Source organism: Scyliorhinus torazame, chromosome 10 (genome assembly GCF_047496885.1).
Source record: "Scyliorhinus torazame isolate Kashiwa2021f chromosome 10, sScyTor2.1, whole genome shotgun sequence".
NCBI classification, from domain to species: domain Eukaryota; kingdom Metazoa; phylum Chordata; class Chondrichthyes; order Carcharhiniformes; family Scyliorhinidae; genus Scyliorhinus; species Scyliorhinus torazame.
Genome location: NC_092716.1, coordinates 127402612 through 127416970, shown reverse-complemented (window position 1 = coordinate 127416970; position 14359 = coordinate 127402612). Strand labels below are relative to the sequence as shown.

Genomic DNA, 14359 nt, shown 5'->3' with positions numbered 1-14359 from the left:
TTGGTCTGTGCCTCGGAGAGCTCGCGCGAGCGCTGTTTGGTATCCGCCTCGGCAAAGCGCTGTTTGGTATTCGCATCAGGGACCTCGGGCGAGAGCTGTTTGATATTCGCCTGGGGGACCTCGGGCGAGCGCTGTTTGATATTCGCCTCGGGGACCTCGGGCGAGCGCTCTTTAATATTCGCCAGGGGGACCTCGGTCGAGTGCTGTTTGGTATTCGCCTGGGGGACATCGGGCGAGCGCTGTTTGATATACGCCTCGGGGACCTCGGGCGAGCGCTGTTTGGTATTCGCCTGGGGGAAATCGGGCGAGCGCTGTTTGGTATTCGCCTGGGGGACCTCGGGCGAGCTCTGTTTGGTATTCGCCTCGGGAACAGCGGGCGAGCGCTGTTTGGTATTCACCTGGGGGACCTCGGGCGAGCGCTGTTTGGTATTCGCCTCGGCGACCTCGGGAGAGAGCTGTTTGGTATTCGCCTCGGGGACTTTGGGCGAGCGCTGTTTGGTATTCGCCTCGGGGACCTCGGGCGAGAGCTGTTTGGTATTCGCCTCGGGGACCTCGGGCGAGTGCTGTTTGGTATTCGCCTCGGGGACCTCGGGCAAGCGTTGTTTGGTATTCGCCTTGGGGACCTCGGACGAGCGCTGTTTGGTATTTGCCTTGGGGACCTCGGGGGAGAGCTGTTCGGTATTCGCCTCGGGGACCTCGGGCGAGCGCTGTATGGTATTCGCCTGAGGGACCTCGGCCCAGCGCTGTTTGATATTCGCCTGGGGCACCTCGGGCGAGTGGTGTTTGGTATTCCCTCGGGGACTTCGGGCAAGCGCTGTTTAATATTCGGCAGGAGGACCTCGGTCGAGTGCTGTTTGGTATTCGCCTGGGTGACCTCGAGCGAGCGCTGTTTGGTCTTTGCCTCGGAGAGCTCGGGCGAGCGCTGTTTGGTATCCGCCTCGGGGACCTCGGGGAAGCGCTGTTTGGTATTCGCATCAGGGACCTCGGGCGAGAGCTGTTTGATATTCGCCTGGGGGACCTCGGGCGAGCGCTGTTTGATATTCGCCTCGGGGACCTCGGGCGAGCGCTCTTTAATATTCGCCAGGTCGACGTCGGTCGAGTGCTGTTTGGTATTCGCCTGGGGGACATCGGGCGAGCGCCGTTTGGTATTCGCCTGGGGGAAATCGGGCGAGCGCTGTTTGGTATACGCCTCGGGGACCTCGGGCGAGCGCTGTTTGGTATTCGCCTGGGGGACCTCGGGCGAGCTCTGTTTGGTATTCGCCTCGGGAACAGCGGGCGAGCGCTGTTTGGGATTCAACTGGGGGACCTCGGGCGAGCGCTGTTTGGTATTCGCCTCGGCGACCTTGGGCGAGAGCTGTTTGGTATTCGCCTCGGGGACTTCGGGCGAGCGCTGTTTGGTATTCGCCTCGGGGACCTCGGGCGAGCGTTGTTTGGTATTCGCCTGGGGGACCTCGGGCGAGCGCTGTTTGTTATTCGCCTGGGGGACCTCGGGCGAGCGTTGTTTGGTATTCGCCTGGGGGACCTCGGGCGAGCGCTGTTTGATATTCACCTCGGGGACCACGTGCGAGCGCTGTTTGGTATTCGCCTGGGGGACCTCGGGCGAGCGCTGTTTGGTATTCCCCTGGGGGACCTCGGGCTAGCGCTGTTTGATATTCGCCTCGGGGACCTTGTGCGAGCGCTGATTGCTTTTCGCCTGGGGGACCTCGGGCGAGCGCTGTTTGGTATTCGCCTGGGGGACCTCGGGCGAGCGCTATTTGGTATTCGCCTGGGGGACGTCAGGCGAGCGCTGTTTGGTATTTGCCTGGGTGGACCTCGGGCGAGCGCTGATTGGTACTCGCCTCGGGGAACTCGGGCGAGCGCTGTTTGATATTCGCCTGGGGGACCTCGGGCGAGTGCTGTTTCGTATTCCCTCGGGGACCTCGGACGAGCGCTCTTTAATATTCACCAGGGGGACCTCGGTCGAGTGCTGTTTGGTATTCGCCTGGGGGACCTCGGGCGAGCGCTGTTTGGTATTCGCCTCGGGGACCTCGGGCGAGCTCTGTTTGGTATCCGCCTCGGGGACCTCGGGTGAGCGCTGTTTGGTATTCGCCTGGGGGACCTCGGGCGACCGCTGTTTGGTATTCGTCTCGGGAACCGCGGGCGAGCGCTGTTTTATATTCACCTGGGGGACCTCGGGCGAGCGCTGTTTGGTATTTGCCTCGGGGACCTCGGACGAGCGCTGTTTGGTATTCGCCTCGGGGACCTCGGGCGAGCGCTGTTTGTTATTCGCCTGGGGGACCTCGGGCGAGCGCTGTTTGGTATTCGCCTCAAGGACAACGTGCGAGTGCGAGGACCCCCAGGCGTATACCAAACAGCGCTCGCCCGAGGTCCACCCAGGCAAATACCAAACAGCGTTCGCCCGAATTCCCCCAGGCGAATACCAAACAGCGCTCGCCCGAGGTCCCCCAGGCTAATACCAAACAGAGCTCGCCCGAGGTCCCCCAGGCAAATTCCAAACAGCGCTCGCACGAGGTCCCCGAGGCGAATATCAAACAGCGTTCGCCCGAGGACCCCCAGGGGAATACCAAAAAGCGCTCGCCCGAGGTCCCAAAGGTGAATACCAAAAGCGCTAGCATGAGGTCCCCGAGGCAAATACCAAAAAGCACTCACCCGAGGTTCCCCAGGCGAATACCAAACAGCGCTCGCACGTTGTCCCCGAGGCAAATACCAAACAGCGCTCGCCCGAGGTCCCCCAGGCGAATAACAAACAGCGCTCGCCCGAGGTCCACGAGGCGAATACCAAACAGCGCTCGCCCGAGGTCCCCCAGGTGAATATAAAACAGCGCTCGCCCGAGGTCCCCCAGGTGAATATAAAACAGCGCTCGCCCGCGGTTCCCAAGGCGAATACCAAACAGCGGTCGCCCGAGGTCCCCCAGGCGAATACCAAACAGCGCTCACCCGAGGTCCCCGAGGCGGATACCAAACAGAGCTCGCCCGAGGTCCCCGAGGCGAATACCAAACAGCGCTCGCCCGAGGTCCCCCAGGCGAATACCAAACAGCACTCGACCGAGGTCCCCCTGGCGAATATTAAAGAGCGCTCATCCGAGGCCCCCGAGGGAATACGAAACAGCACTCGCCCGAGGTCCCCCAGGCGAATATCAAACAGCGCTCGCGGGAGTTCCCCGAGGCGAGTACAAATCAGCGCTCGCCCGAGGTCCACCCAGGCAAATACCAAACAGCGCTCGCACGTGGTCCCCGAGGTGAATATCAAACAGCGCTCGCCCGAGGTCCCCCAGGCGAATACCAAACAACGCTCGCCCGAGGTCCCCCAGGCGAATAACAAACAGCGCTCGCCCGAGGTCCCCCAGGCGAATACCAAACAACGCTCGCCCGAGGTCCCCGAGGCGAATACCAAACAGCGCTCGCCCGAAGTCCCCGAGGCGAATACCAAACAGCTCTCGCCCAAGGTCGCCGAGGCGAATACCAAACAGCGCTCGCCCGAGGTCCCGCAGTTGAATCCCAAACAGCGCTCGCCCGCTGTTCCCGAGGCGAATACCAAACAGAGCTCACCCGAGGTCCCCCAGGCGAATACCAAACAGCGCTCGCCCGAGGTCCCCGAGGCAAATACCAAACAGCGCTCGCCCGAGGTCCACCAGTTGAATCCCAAACAGCGCTCGCCCGCTGTTCCCGAGGCGAATACCAAACAGAGCTCGCCCGAGGTCCCCAAGGCGAATACCAAAAGCGCTCGCCTGAGGTCCCCGAGGCAAATACCAAAAAGCCCGACGTAACCGCAGGCAAATAACAAACAGCACTCACCCGAGGTTCCCCAGGCAAATACCAAACAGCGCTCGAACGTTGTCCCCGAGGCGAATACCAAACAGCGCTCGCCCGAGGTCCCCCAGGCGAATAACAAACAGCGCTCGCCCGAGGTCCCCGAGGCGAATATCAAACAGCGCTCGTCCGAGGTCCCCGAGGCGAATACCAAACAGCGCTCGCCCGAGGTCCCCCAGGTGAATATAAAACAGCGCTCGCCCGCGGTTCCCGAGGCGAATACCAAACAGCGGTCGCCCGAGGTCCCCCAGGCGAATACCAAACAGCGCTCACCCGAGGTCCCCGAGGCGGATACCAAACAGAGCTCGCCCGAGGTCCCCGAGGCGAATGCCAAACAGCGCTCGCCCGAGGTCCCCCAGGCGAATATCAAACAGCACTCGACCGAGGTCCCCCTGGCGAATATTAAAGAGCGCTCGTCCGAGGTCCCCGAGGGAATACGAAACAGCACTCGCCCGAGGTCCCCCAGGCCTCGGGAACAGCGGGCGAGCGCTGTTTGGGATTCAACTGGGGGACCTCGGGCGAGCGCTGTTTGGTATTCGCCTCGGCGACCTTGGGCGAGAGCTGTTTGGTATTCGCCTCGGGGACTTCGGGCGAGCGCTGTTTGGTATTCGCCTCGGGGACCTCGGGCGAGCGTTGTTTGGTATTCGCCTGGGGGACCTCGGGCGAGCGCTGTTTGTTATTCGCCTGGGGGACCTCGGGCGAGCGTTGTTTGGTATTCGCCTGGGGGACCTCGGGCGAGCGCTGTTTGATATTCACCTCGGGGACCACGTGCGAGCGCTGTTTGGTATTTGCCTGGGTGGACCTCGGGCGAGCGGTGATTTGTACTCGCCTCGGGGAACTCGGGCGAGCGCTGTTTGATATTCGCCTGGGGGACCTCGGGCGAGTGCTGTTTCGTACTCCCTCGGGGGCCTCGGACGAGCGCTGTTTGGTATTCGCCTGGGGACCTCGGGCGAGCGCCGTTTGGTATTCGCCTCGGGGACCTCGGGTGAGCTCTGTTTGGTATCCGCCTCGGGGACCTCGGGTGAGCGCTGTTTGGTATTCGCCTGGGGGACCTCGGGCGACCGCTGTTTGGTATTCGCCTCGGGAACCGCGGGCGAGCGCTGTTTTATATTCACCTGGGGGACCTCGGGCGAGCGCTGTTTGGTATTCGCATCAGGGACCTCGGGCGAGAGCTGTTTGGTATTCGCGTCGGGGACCTCGTGCGAGCGCTGTTTGGTATTCGCCTGGGGGACCTCGGGCGAGCGCTGTTTGGTATTAGCCTGGGGGACTTCGGGCGAACGCTGTTTGGTATTTGCCTGGGTGGACCTCGGGCGAGCGCTGTTTGGTATACGCGTGGATGTCCTCGGGCGAGCACTGTTTGGTATTTGCCTGGGGGACCTCGGGCGAGCGCTGTTTGATATTCGACTGTGGGACCTCGGGCGAGTGCTGTTTGGTATTCCTTCGGGGCCTCGGGCGAGCGCTCTTTAATATTCGTCAGGGGGACCTCGGTCGAGTGCTGTTTGGTATTCGCCTGGGGGACCTCGGGCGAGCGCTGTTTGGTATTCGCCTCGAGGACCTCGGGCGAGCGCTGTTTGGTATTCGCATCAGGGACCTCGGGCGAGCGCTGTTTGGTATTCGCCTCGGGGACCTCGGGCGAGCGCTGTTTGATATTCACCTCGGGGACCACGTGCGAGCGCTGTTTGGTATTCGCCTGGGGGACCTCGGGCGAGCGCTGTTCGTTATTCGCCTGGGGGACCTCGGGCGAGCGTTGTTTGGTATTCGCCTGGGGGACCTCGGGCGAGCGCTGTTTGATATTCACCTCGGGGACTATGTGCGAGCGCTGTTTGGTATTCGCCTGGGGGACCTCGGGCGAGCGCTGTTTGGTGTTCCCCTGGGGGACCTCGGGCGAGCGCTGTTTGATATTCGCCTCAGGGACCTTGTGCGAGCGCTGATTGCTTTTCGCCTGGGGGACCTCGGGCGAGCGCTGTTTGATATTCGCCTCGGGGACCTCGGGCGAGCGCTCTTTAATATTCGCCAGGTCGACGTCGGTCGAGTGCTGTTTGGTATTCGCCTGGGGGACATCGGGCGAGCGCCGTTTGGTATTCGCCTGGGGGAAATCGGGCGAGCGCTGTTTGGTATACGCCTCGGGGACCTCGGGCGAGCGCTGTTTGGTATTCGCCTGGGGGACCTCGGGCGAGCTCTGTTTGGTATTCGCCTCGGGAACAGCGGGCGAGCGCTGTTTGGGATTCAACTGGGGGAACTCGGGCGAGCGCTGTTTGGTATTCGCCTCGGCGACCTTGGGCGAGAGCTGTTTGGTATTCGCCTCGGGGACTTCGGGCGAGCGCTGTTTGGTATTCGCCTCGGGGACCTCGGGCGAGCGCTGTTTGGTGATCGCCTCGGGGACCTCGGGCGAGCGTTGTTTGGTATTCGCCTGGGGGACCTCGGGCAAGCGCTGTTTGTTATTCGCCTGGGGGACCTCGGGCGAGCGTTGTTTGGTATTCGCCTGGGGGACCTCGGGCGAGCGCTGTTTGATATTCACCTCGGGGACCACGTGCGAGCGCTGTTTGGTATTCGCCTGGGGGACCTCGGGCGAGCGCTGTTTGGTATTCCCCTGGGGGACCTCGGGCTAGCGCTGTTTGATATTCGCCTCGGGGACCTTGTGCGAGCGCTGATTGCTTTTCGCCTGGGGGACCTCGGGCGAGCGCTGTTTGGTATTCGCCTGGGGGACCTCGGGCGAGCGCTATTTGGTATTCGCCTGGGGGACGTCAGGCGAGCGCTGTTTGGTATTTGCCTGGGTGGACCTCGGGCGAGCGCTGATTGGTACACGCCTCGGGGAACTCGGGCGAGCGCTGTTTGATATTCGCCTGAGGGACCTCGGGCGAGTGCTGTTTCGTATTCCCTCGGGGACCTCGGACGAGCGCTCTTTAATATTCACCAGGGGGACCTCGGTCGAGTGCTGTTTGGTATTCGCCTCGGGGACCTCGGGCGAGCGTTGTTTGGTATTCGCCTGGGGGACCTCGGGCGAGCGCTGTTTGTTATTCGCCTGGGGGACCTCGGGCGAGCGTTGTTTGGTATTCGCCTGGGGGACCTCGGGCGAGCGCTGTTTGATATTCACCTCGGGGACCACGTGCGAGCGCTGTTTGGTATTCGCCTGGGGGACCTCGGGCGAGCCCTGTTTGGTATTCCCCTGGGGGACCTCGGGCTAGCGCTGTTTGATATTCGCCTCGGGGACCTTGTGCGAGCGCTGATTGCTTTTCGCCTGGGGGACCTCGGGCGAGCGCTATTTGGTATTCGCCTGGGGGACGTCAGGCGAGCGCTGTTTGGTATTTGCCTGGGTGGACCTCGGGCGAGCGCTGATTGGTACTCGCCTCGGGGAACTCGGGCGAGCGCTGTTTGATATTCGCCTGGGGGACCTCGGGCGAGTGCTGTTTCGTATTCCCTCGGGGACCTCGGACGAGCGCTCTTTAATATTCACCAGGGGGACCTCGGTCGAGTGCTGTTTGGTATTCGCCTGGGGGACCTCGGGCGAGCGCTGTTTGGTATTCGCCTCGGGGACCTCGGGCGAGCTCTGTTTGGTATCCGCCTCGGGGACCTCGGGTGAGCGCTGTTTGGTATTCGCCTGGGGGACCTCGGGCGACCGCTGTTTGGTATTCGCCTCGGGTATCCGCGGGCGAGCGCTGTTTTATATTCACCTGGGGGACCTCGGGCAAGCGCTGTTTGGTATTTGCCTCGGGGACCTCGGACGAGCGCTGTTTGGTATTCGCCTCGGGGACCTCGGGCGAGCGCTGTTTGTTATTCGCCTGGGGGACCTCGGGCGAGCGCTGTTTGGTATTCGCCTCAAGGACAACGTGCGAGTGCGAGGACCCCCAGGCGTATACCAAACAGCGCTCGCCCGAGGTCCACCCAGGCAAATACCAAACAGCGTTCGCCCGAAGTCCCCCAGGCGAATACCAAACAGCGCTCGCCCGAGGTCCCCCAGGCTAATACCAAACAGAGCTCGCCCGAGGTCCCCCAGGCAAATTCCAAACAGCGCTCGCACGAGGTCCCCGAGGCGAATATCAAACAGCGTTCGCCCGAGGACCCCCAGGGGAATACCAAAAAGCGCTCGCCCGAGGTCCCAAAGGTGAATACCAAAAGCGCTAGCATGAGGTCCCCGAGGCAAATACCAAAAAGCACTCACCCGAGGTTCCCCAGGCGAATACCAAACAGCGCTCGCACGTTGTCCCCGAGGCAAATACCAAACAGCGCTCGCCCGAGGTCCCCCAGGCGAATAACAAACAGCGCTCGCCCGAGATCCACGAGGCGAATACCAAACAGCGCTCGCCCGAGGTCCCCCAGGTGAATATAAAACAGCGCTCGCCCGAGGTCCCCCAGGTGAATATAAAACAGCGCTCGCCCGCGGTTCCCAAGGCGAATACCAAACAGCGGTCGCCCGAGGTCCCCCAGGCGAATACCAAACAGCGCTCACCCGAGGTCCCAGAGGCGGATACCAAACAGAGCTCGCCCGAGGTCCCCGAGGCGAATACCAAACAGCGCTCGCCCGAGGTCCCCCAGGCGAATACCAAACAGCACTCGACCGAGGTCCCCCTGGCGAATATTAAAGAGCGCTCATCCGAGGCCCCCGAGGGAATACGAAACAGCACTCGCCCGAGGTCCCCCAGGCGAATATCAAACAGCGCTCGCGGGTGTTCCCCGAGGCGAGTACAAATCAGCGCTCGCCCGAGGTCCACCCAGGCAAATACCAAACAGCGCTCGCACGTGGTCCCCGAGGTGAATATCAAACAGCGCTCGCCCGAGGTCCCCCAGGCGAATACCAAACAACGCTCGCCCGAGGTCCCCCAGGCGAATAACAAACAGCGCTCGCCCGAGGTCCCCCAGGCGAATACCAAACAACGCTCGCCCGAGGTCCCCGAGGCGAATACCAAACAGCGCTCGCCCGAAGTCCCCGAGGCGAATACCAAACAGCTCTCGCCCAAGGTCGCCGAGGCGAATACCAAACAGCGCTCGCCCGAGGTCCCGCAGTTGAATCCCAAACAGCGCTCGCCCGCTGTTCCCGACGCGAATACCAAACAGAGCTCACCCGAGGTCCCCCAGGCGAATACCAAACAGCGCTCGCCCGAGGTCCCCGAGGCAAATACCAAACAGCGCTCGCCCGAGGTCCCCCAGTTGAATCCCAAACAGCGCTCGCCCGCTGTTCCCGAGGCGAATACCAAACAGAGCTCGCCCGAGGTCCCCAAGACGAATACCAAAAGCGCTCGCCTGAGGTCCCCGAGGCAAATACCAAAAAGCCCGACGTAACCGCAGGCAAATAACAAACAGCACTCACCCGAGGTTCCCCAGGCAAATACCAAACAGCGCTCGAACGTTGTCCCCGAGGCGAATACCAAACAGCGCTCGCCCGAGGTCCCCCAGGCGAATAACAAACAGCGCTCGCCCGAGGTCCCCGAGGCGAATATCAAACAGCGCTCGTCCGAGGTCCCCGAGGCGAATACCAAACAGCGCTCGCCCGAGGTCCCCCAGGTGAATATAAAACAGCGCTCGCCCGCGGTTCCCGAGGCGAATACCAAACAGCGGTCGCCCGAGGTCCCCCAGGCGAATACCAAACAGCGCTCACCCGAGGTCCCCGAGGCGGATACCAAACAGAGCTCGCCCGAGGTCCCCGAGGCGAATGCCAAACAGCGCTCGCCCGAGGTCCCCCAGGCGAATATCAAACAGCACTCGACCGAGGTCCCCCTGGCGAATATTAAAGAGCGCTCGTCCGAGGTCCCCGAGGGAATACGAAACAGCACTCGCCCGAGGTCCCCCAGGCCTCGGGAACAGCGGGCGAGCGCTGTTTGGGATTCAACTGGGGGACCTCGGGCGAGCGCTGTTTGGTATTCGCCTCGGCGACCTTGGGCGAGAGCTGTTTGGTATTCGCCTCGGGGACTTCGGGCGAGCGCTGTTTGGTATTCGCCTCGGGGACCTCGGGCGAGCGTTGTTTGGTATTCGCCTGGGGGACCTCGGGCGAGCGCTGTTTGTTATTCGCCTGGGGGACCTCGGGCGAGCGTTGTTTGGTATTCGCCTGGGAGACCTCGGGCGAGCGCTGTTTGATATTCACCTCGGGGACCACGTGCGAGCGCTGTTTGGTATTTGCCTGGGTGGACCTCGGGCGAGCGGTGATTTGTACTCGCCTCGGCGAACTCAGGCGAGCGCTGTTTGATATTCGCCTGGGGGACCTCGGGCGAGTGCTGTTTCGTATTCCCTCGGGGGCCTCGGACGAGCGCTGTTTGGTATTCGCCTGGGGGACCTCGGGCGAGCGCCGTTTGGTATTCGCCTCGGGGACCTCGGGTGAGCTCTGTTTGGTATCCGCCTCGGTGACCACGGGTGAGCGCTGTTTGGTATTCGCCTGGGGGACCTCGGGCGACCGCTGTTTGGTATTCGCCTCGGGAACCGCGGGCGAGCGCTGTTTTATATTCACCTGGGGGACCTCGGGCGAGCGCTGTTTGGTATTCGCATCAGGGACATCGGGCGAGAGCTGTTTGGTATTCGCGTCGGGGACCTCGTGCGAGCGCTGTTTGGTATTCGCCTGGGGGACCTCGGGCGAGCGCTGTTTGGTATTAGCCTGGGGGACTTCGGGCGAACGCTGTTTGGTATTTGCCTGGGTGGACCTCGGGCGAGCGCTGTTTGGTATACGCGTGGATGTCCTCGGGCGAGCACTGTTTGGTATTTGCCTGGGGGACCTCGGGCGAGCGCTGTTTGATATTCGACTGTGGGACCTCGGGCGAGTGCTGTTTGGTATTCCTTCGGGGCCTCGGGCGAGCGCTCTTTAATATTCGTCAGGGGGACCTCGGTCGAGTGCTGTTTGGTATTCGCCTGGGGGACCTCGGGCGAGCGCTGTTTGGTATTCGCCTCGGGGACCTCGGGCGAGCGCTGTTTGGTATTCGCATCAGGGACCTCGGGCGAGCGCTGTTTGGTATTCGCCTCGGGGACCTCGGGCGAGCGCTGTTTGATATTCACCTCGGGGACCACGTGCGAGCGCTGTTTGGTATTCGCCTGGGGGACCTCGGGCGAGCGCTGTTCGTTATTCGCCTGGGGGACCTCGGGCGAGCGTTGTTTGGTATTCGCCTGGGGGACCTCGGGCGAGCGCTGTTTGATATTCACCTCGGGGACTACGTGCGAGCGCTGTTTGGTATTCGCCTGGGGGACCTCGGGCGAGCGCTGTTTGGTGTTCCCCTGGGGGACCTCGGGCGAGCGCTGTTTGATATTCGCCTCAGGGACCTTGTGCGAGCGCTGATTGCTTTTCGCCTGGGGGACCTCGGGCGAGCGCTGTTTGATATTCGCCTCGGGGACCTCGGGCGAGCGCTCTTTAATATTCGCCAGGTCGACGTCGGTCGAGTGCTGTTTGGTATTCGCCTGGGGGACATCGGGCGAGCGCCGTTTGGTATTCGCCTGGGGGAAATCGGGCGAGCGCTGTTTGGTATACGCCTCGGGGACCTCGGGCGAGCGCTGTTTGGTATTCGCCTGGGGGACCTCGGGCGAGCTCTGTTTGGTATTCGCCTCGGGAACAGCGGGCGAGCGCTGTTTGGGATTCAACTGGGGGACCTCGGGCGAGCGCTGTTTGGTATTCGCCTCGGCGACCTTGGGCGAGAGCTGTTTGGTATTCGTCTCGGGGACTTCGGGCGAGCGCTGTTTGGTATTCGCCTCGGGGACCTCGGGCGAGCGTTGTTTGGTATTCGCCTGGGGGACCTCGGGCGAGCGCTGTTTGTTATTCGCCTGGGGGACCTCGGGCGAGCGTTGTTTGGAATTCGCCTGGGGGACCTCGGGCGAGCGCTGTTTGATATTCACCTCGGGGACCACGTGCGAGCGCTGTTTGGTATTCGCCTGGGGGACCTCGGGCGAGCGCTGTTTGGTATTCCCCTGGGGGACCTCGGGCTAGCGCTGTTTGATATTCGCCTCGGGGACCTTGTGCGAGCGCTGATTGCTTTTCGCCTGGGGGACCTCGGGCGAGCGCTGTTTGGTATTCGCCTGGGGGACCTCGGGCGAGCGCTATTTGGTATTCGCCTGGGGGACGTCAGGCGAGCGCTGTTTGGTATTTGCCTGGGTGGACCTCGGGCAAGCGCTGATTGGTACTCGCCTCGGGGAACTCGGGCGAGCGCTGTTTGATATTCGCCTGGGGGACCTCGGGCGAGTGCTGTTTCGTATTCCCTCGGGGACCTCGGACGAGCGCTCTTTAATATTCACCAGGGGGACCTCGGTCGAGTGCTGTTTGGTATTCGCCTGGGGGACCTCGGGCGAGCGCTGTTTGGTATTCGCCTCGGGGACCTCGGGCGAGCTCTGTTTGGTATCCGCCTCGGGGACCTCGGGTGAGCGCTGTTTGGTATTCGCCTGGGGGACCTCGGGCGACCGCTGTTTGGTATTCGCCTGGGGGACCTCGGGCGAGCGCTGTTTGTTATTCGCCTGGGGGACCTCGGGCGAGCGTTGTTTGGTATTCGCCTGGGGGACCTCGGGCGAGCGCTGTTTGATATTCACCTCGGGGACCACGTGCGAGCGCTGTTTGGTATTTGCCTGGGTGGACCTCGGGCGAGCGGTGATTTGTACTCGCCTCGGGGAACTCGGGCGAGCGCTGTTTGATATTCGCCTGGGGGACCTCGGGCGAGTGCTGTTTCGTATTCCCTCGGGGGCCTCGGACGAGCGCTGTTTGGTATTCGCCTGGGGGACCTCGGGCGAGCGCCGTTTGGTATTCGCCTCGGGGACCTCGGGTGAGCTCTGTTTGGTATCCGCCTCGGGGACCTCGGGTGAGCGCTGTTTGGTATTCGCCTGGGGGACCTCGGGCGACCGCTGTTTGGTATTCGCCTCGGGAACCGCGGGCGAGCGCTGTTTTATATTCACCTGGGGGACCTCGGGCGAGCGCTGTTTGGTATTCGCATCAGGGACCTCGGGCGAGAGCTGTTTGGTATTCGCGTCGGGGACCTCGTGCGAGCGCTGTTTGGTATTCGCCTGGGGGACCTCGGGCGAGCGCTGTTTGGTATTAGCCTGGGGGACTTCGGGCGGACGCTGTTTGGTATTTGCCTGGGTGGACCTCGGGCGAGCGCTGTTTGGTATACGCGTGGATGTCCTCGGGCGAGCACTGTTTGGTATTTGCCTGGGGGACCTCGGGCGAGCGCTGTTTGATATTCGACTGTGGGACCTCGGGCGAGTGCTGTTTGGTATTCCTTCGGGGCCTCGGGCGAGCGCTCTTTAATATTCGTCAGGGGGACCTCGGTCGAGTGCTGTTTGGTATTCGCCTGGGGGACCTCGGGCGAGCGCTGTTTGGTATTCGACTCGGGGACCTCGGGCGAGCGCTGTTTGGTATTCGCATCAGGGACCTCGGGCGAGCGCTGTTTGGTATTCGCCTCGGGGACCTCGGGCGAGCGCTGTTTGATATTCACCTCGGGGACCACGTGCGAGCGCTGTTTGGTATTCGCCTGGGGGACCTCGGGCGAGCGCTGTTCGTTATTCGCCTGGGGGACCTCGGGCGAGCGTTGTTTGGTATTCGCCTGGGGGACCTCGGGCGAGCGCTGTTTGATATTCACCGGGGACTACGTGCGAGCGCTGTTTGGTATTCGCCTGGGGGACCTCGGGCGAGCGCTGTTTGGTGTTCCCCTGGGGGACCTCGGGCGAGCGCTGTTTGATATTCGCCTCAGGGACCTTGTGCGAGCGCTGATTGCTTTTCGCCTGGGGGACCTCGGGCGAGCGCTGTTTGATATTCGCCTCGGGGACCTCGGGCGAGCGCTCTTTAATATTCGCCAGGTCGACGTCGGTCGAGTGCTGTTTGGTATTCGCCTGGGGGACATCGGGCGAGCGCCGTTTGGTATTCGCCTGGGGGAAATCGGGCGAGCGCTGTTTGGTATACGCCTCGGGGACCTCGGGCGAGCGCTGTTTGGTATTCGCCTGGGGGACCTCGGGCGAGCTCTGTTTGGTATTCGCCTCGGGAACAGCGGGCGAGCGCTGTTTGGGATTCAACTGGGGGACCTCGGGCGAGCGCTGTTTGGTATTCGCCTCGGCGACCTTGGGCGAGAGCTGTTTGGTATTCGCCTCGGGGACTTCGGGCGAGCGCTGTTTGGTATTCGCCTCGGGGACCTCGGGCGAGCGTTGTTTGGTATTCGCCTGGGGGACCTCGGGCGAGCGCTGTTTGTTATTCGCCTGGGGGACCTCGGGCGAGCGTTGTTTGGTATTCGCCTGGGGGACCTCGGGCGAGCGCTGTTTGATATTCACCTCGGGGACCACGTGCGAGCGCTGTTTGGTATTCGCCTGGGGGACCTCGGGCGAGCGCTGTTTGGTATTCCCCTGGGGGACCTCGGGCTAGCGCTGTTTGATATTCGCCTCGGGGACCTTGTGCGAGCGCTGATTGCTTTTCGCCTGGGGGACCTCGGGCGAGCGCTGTTTGGTATTCGCCTGGGGGACCTCGGGCGAGCGCTATTTGGTATTCGCCTGGGGGACGTCAGGCGAGCGCTGTTTGGTATTTGCCTGGGTGGACCTCGGGCGAGCGCTGATTGGTACTCGCCTCGGGGAAATCGGGCGAGTGCTGTTTGATATTCGCCTGGGGGTCCTC

The 14359-nt window shown here is 62.6% G+C and overlaps 1 protein-coding gene across 2 annotated transcripts in view; it reads left to right on the top strand.

Moving 5' to 3' along the window:
- LOC140384866 (zona pellucida-like domain-containing protein 1) overlaps window positions 1-14359 on the top strand; it is a 518683-nt gene that overhangs the window by 237400 nt on the left and 266924 nt on the right. The window lies entirely within an intron of this gene.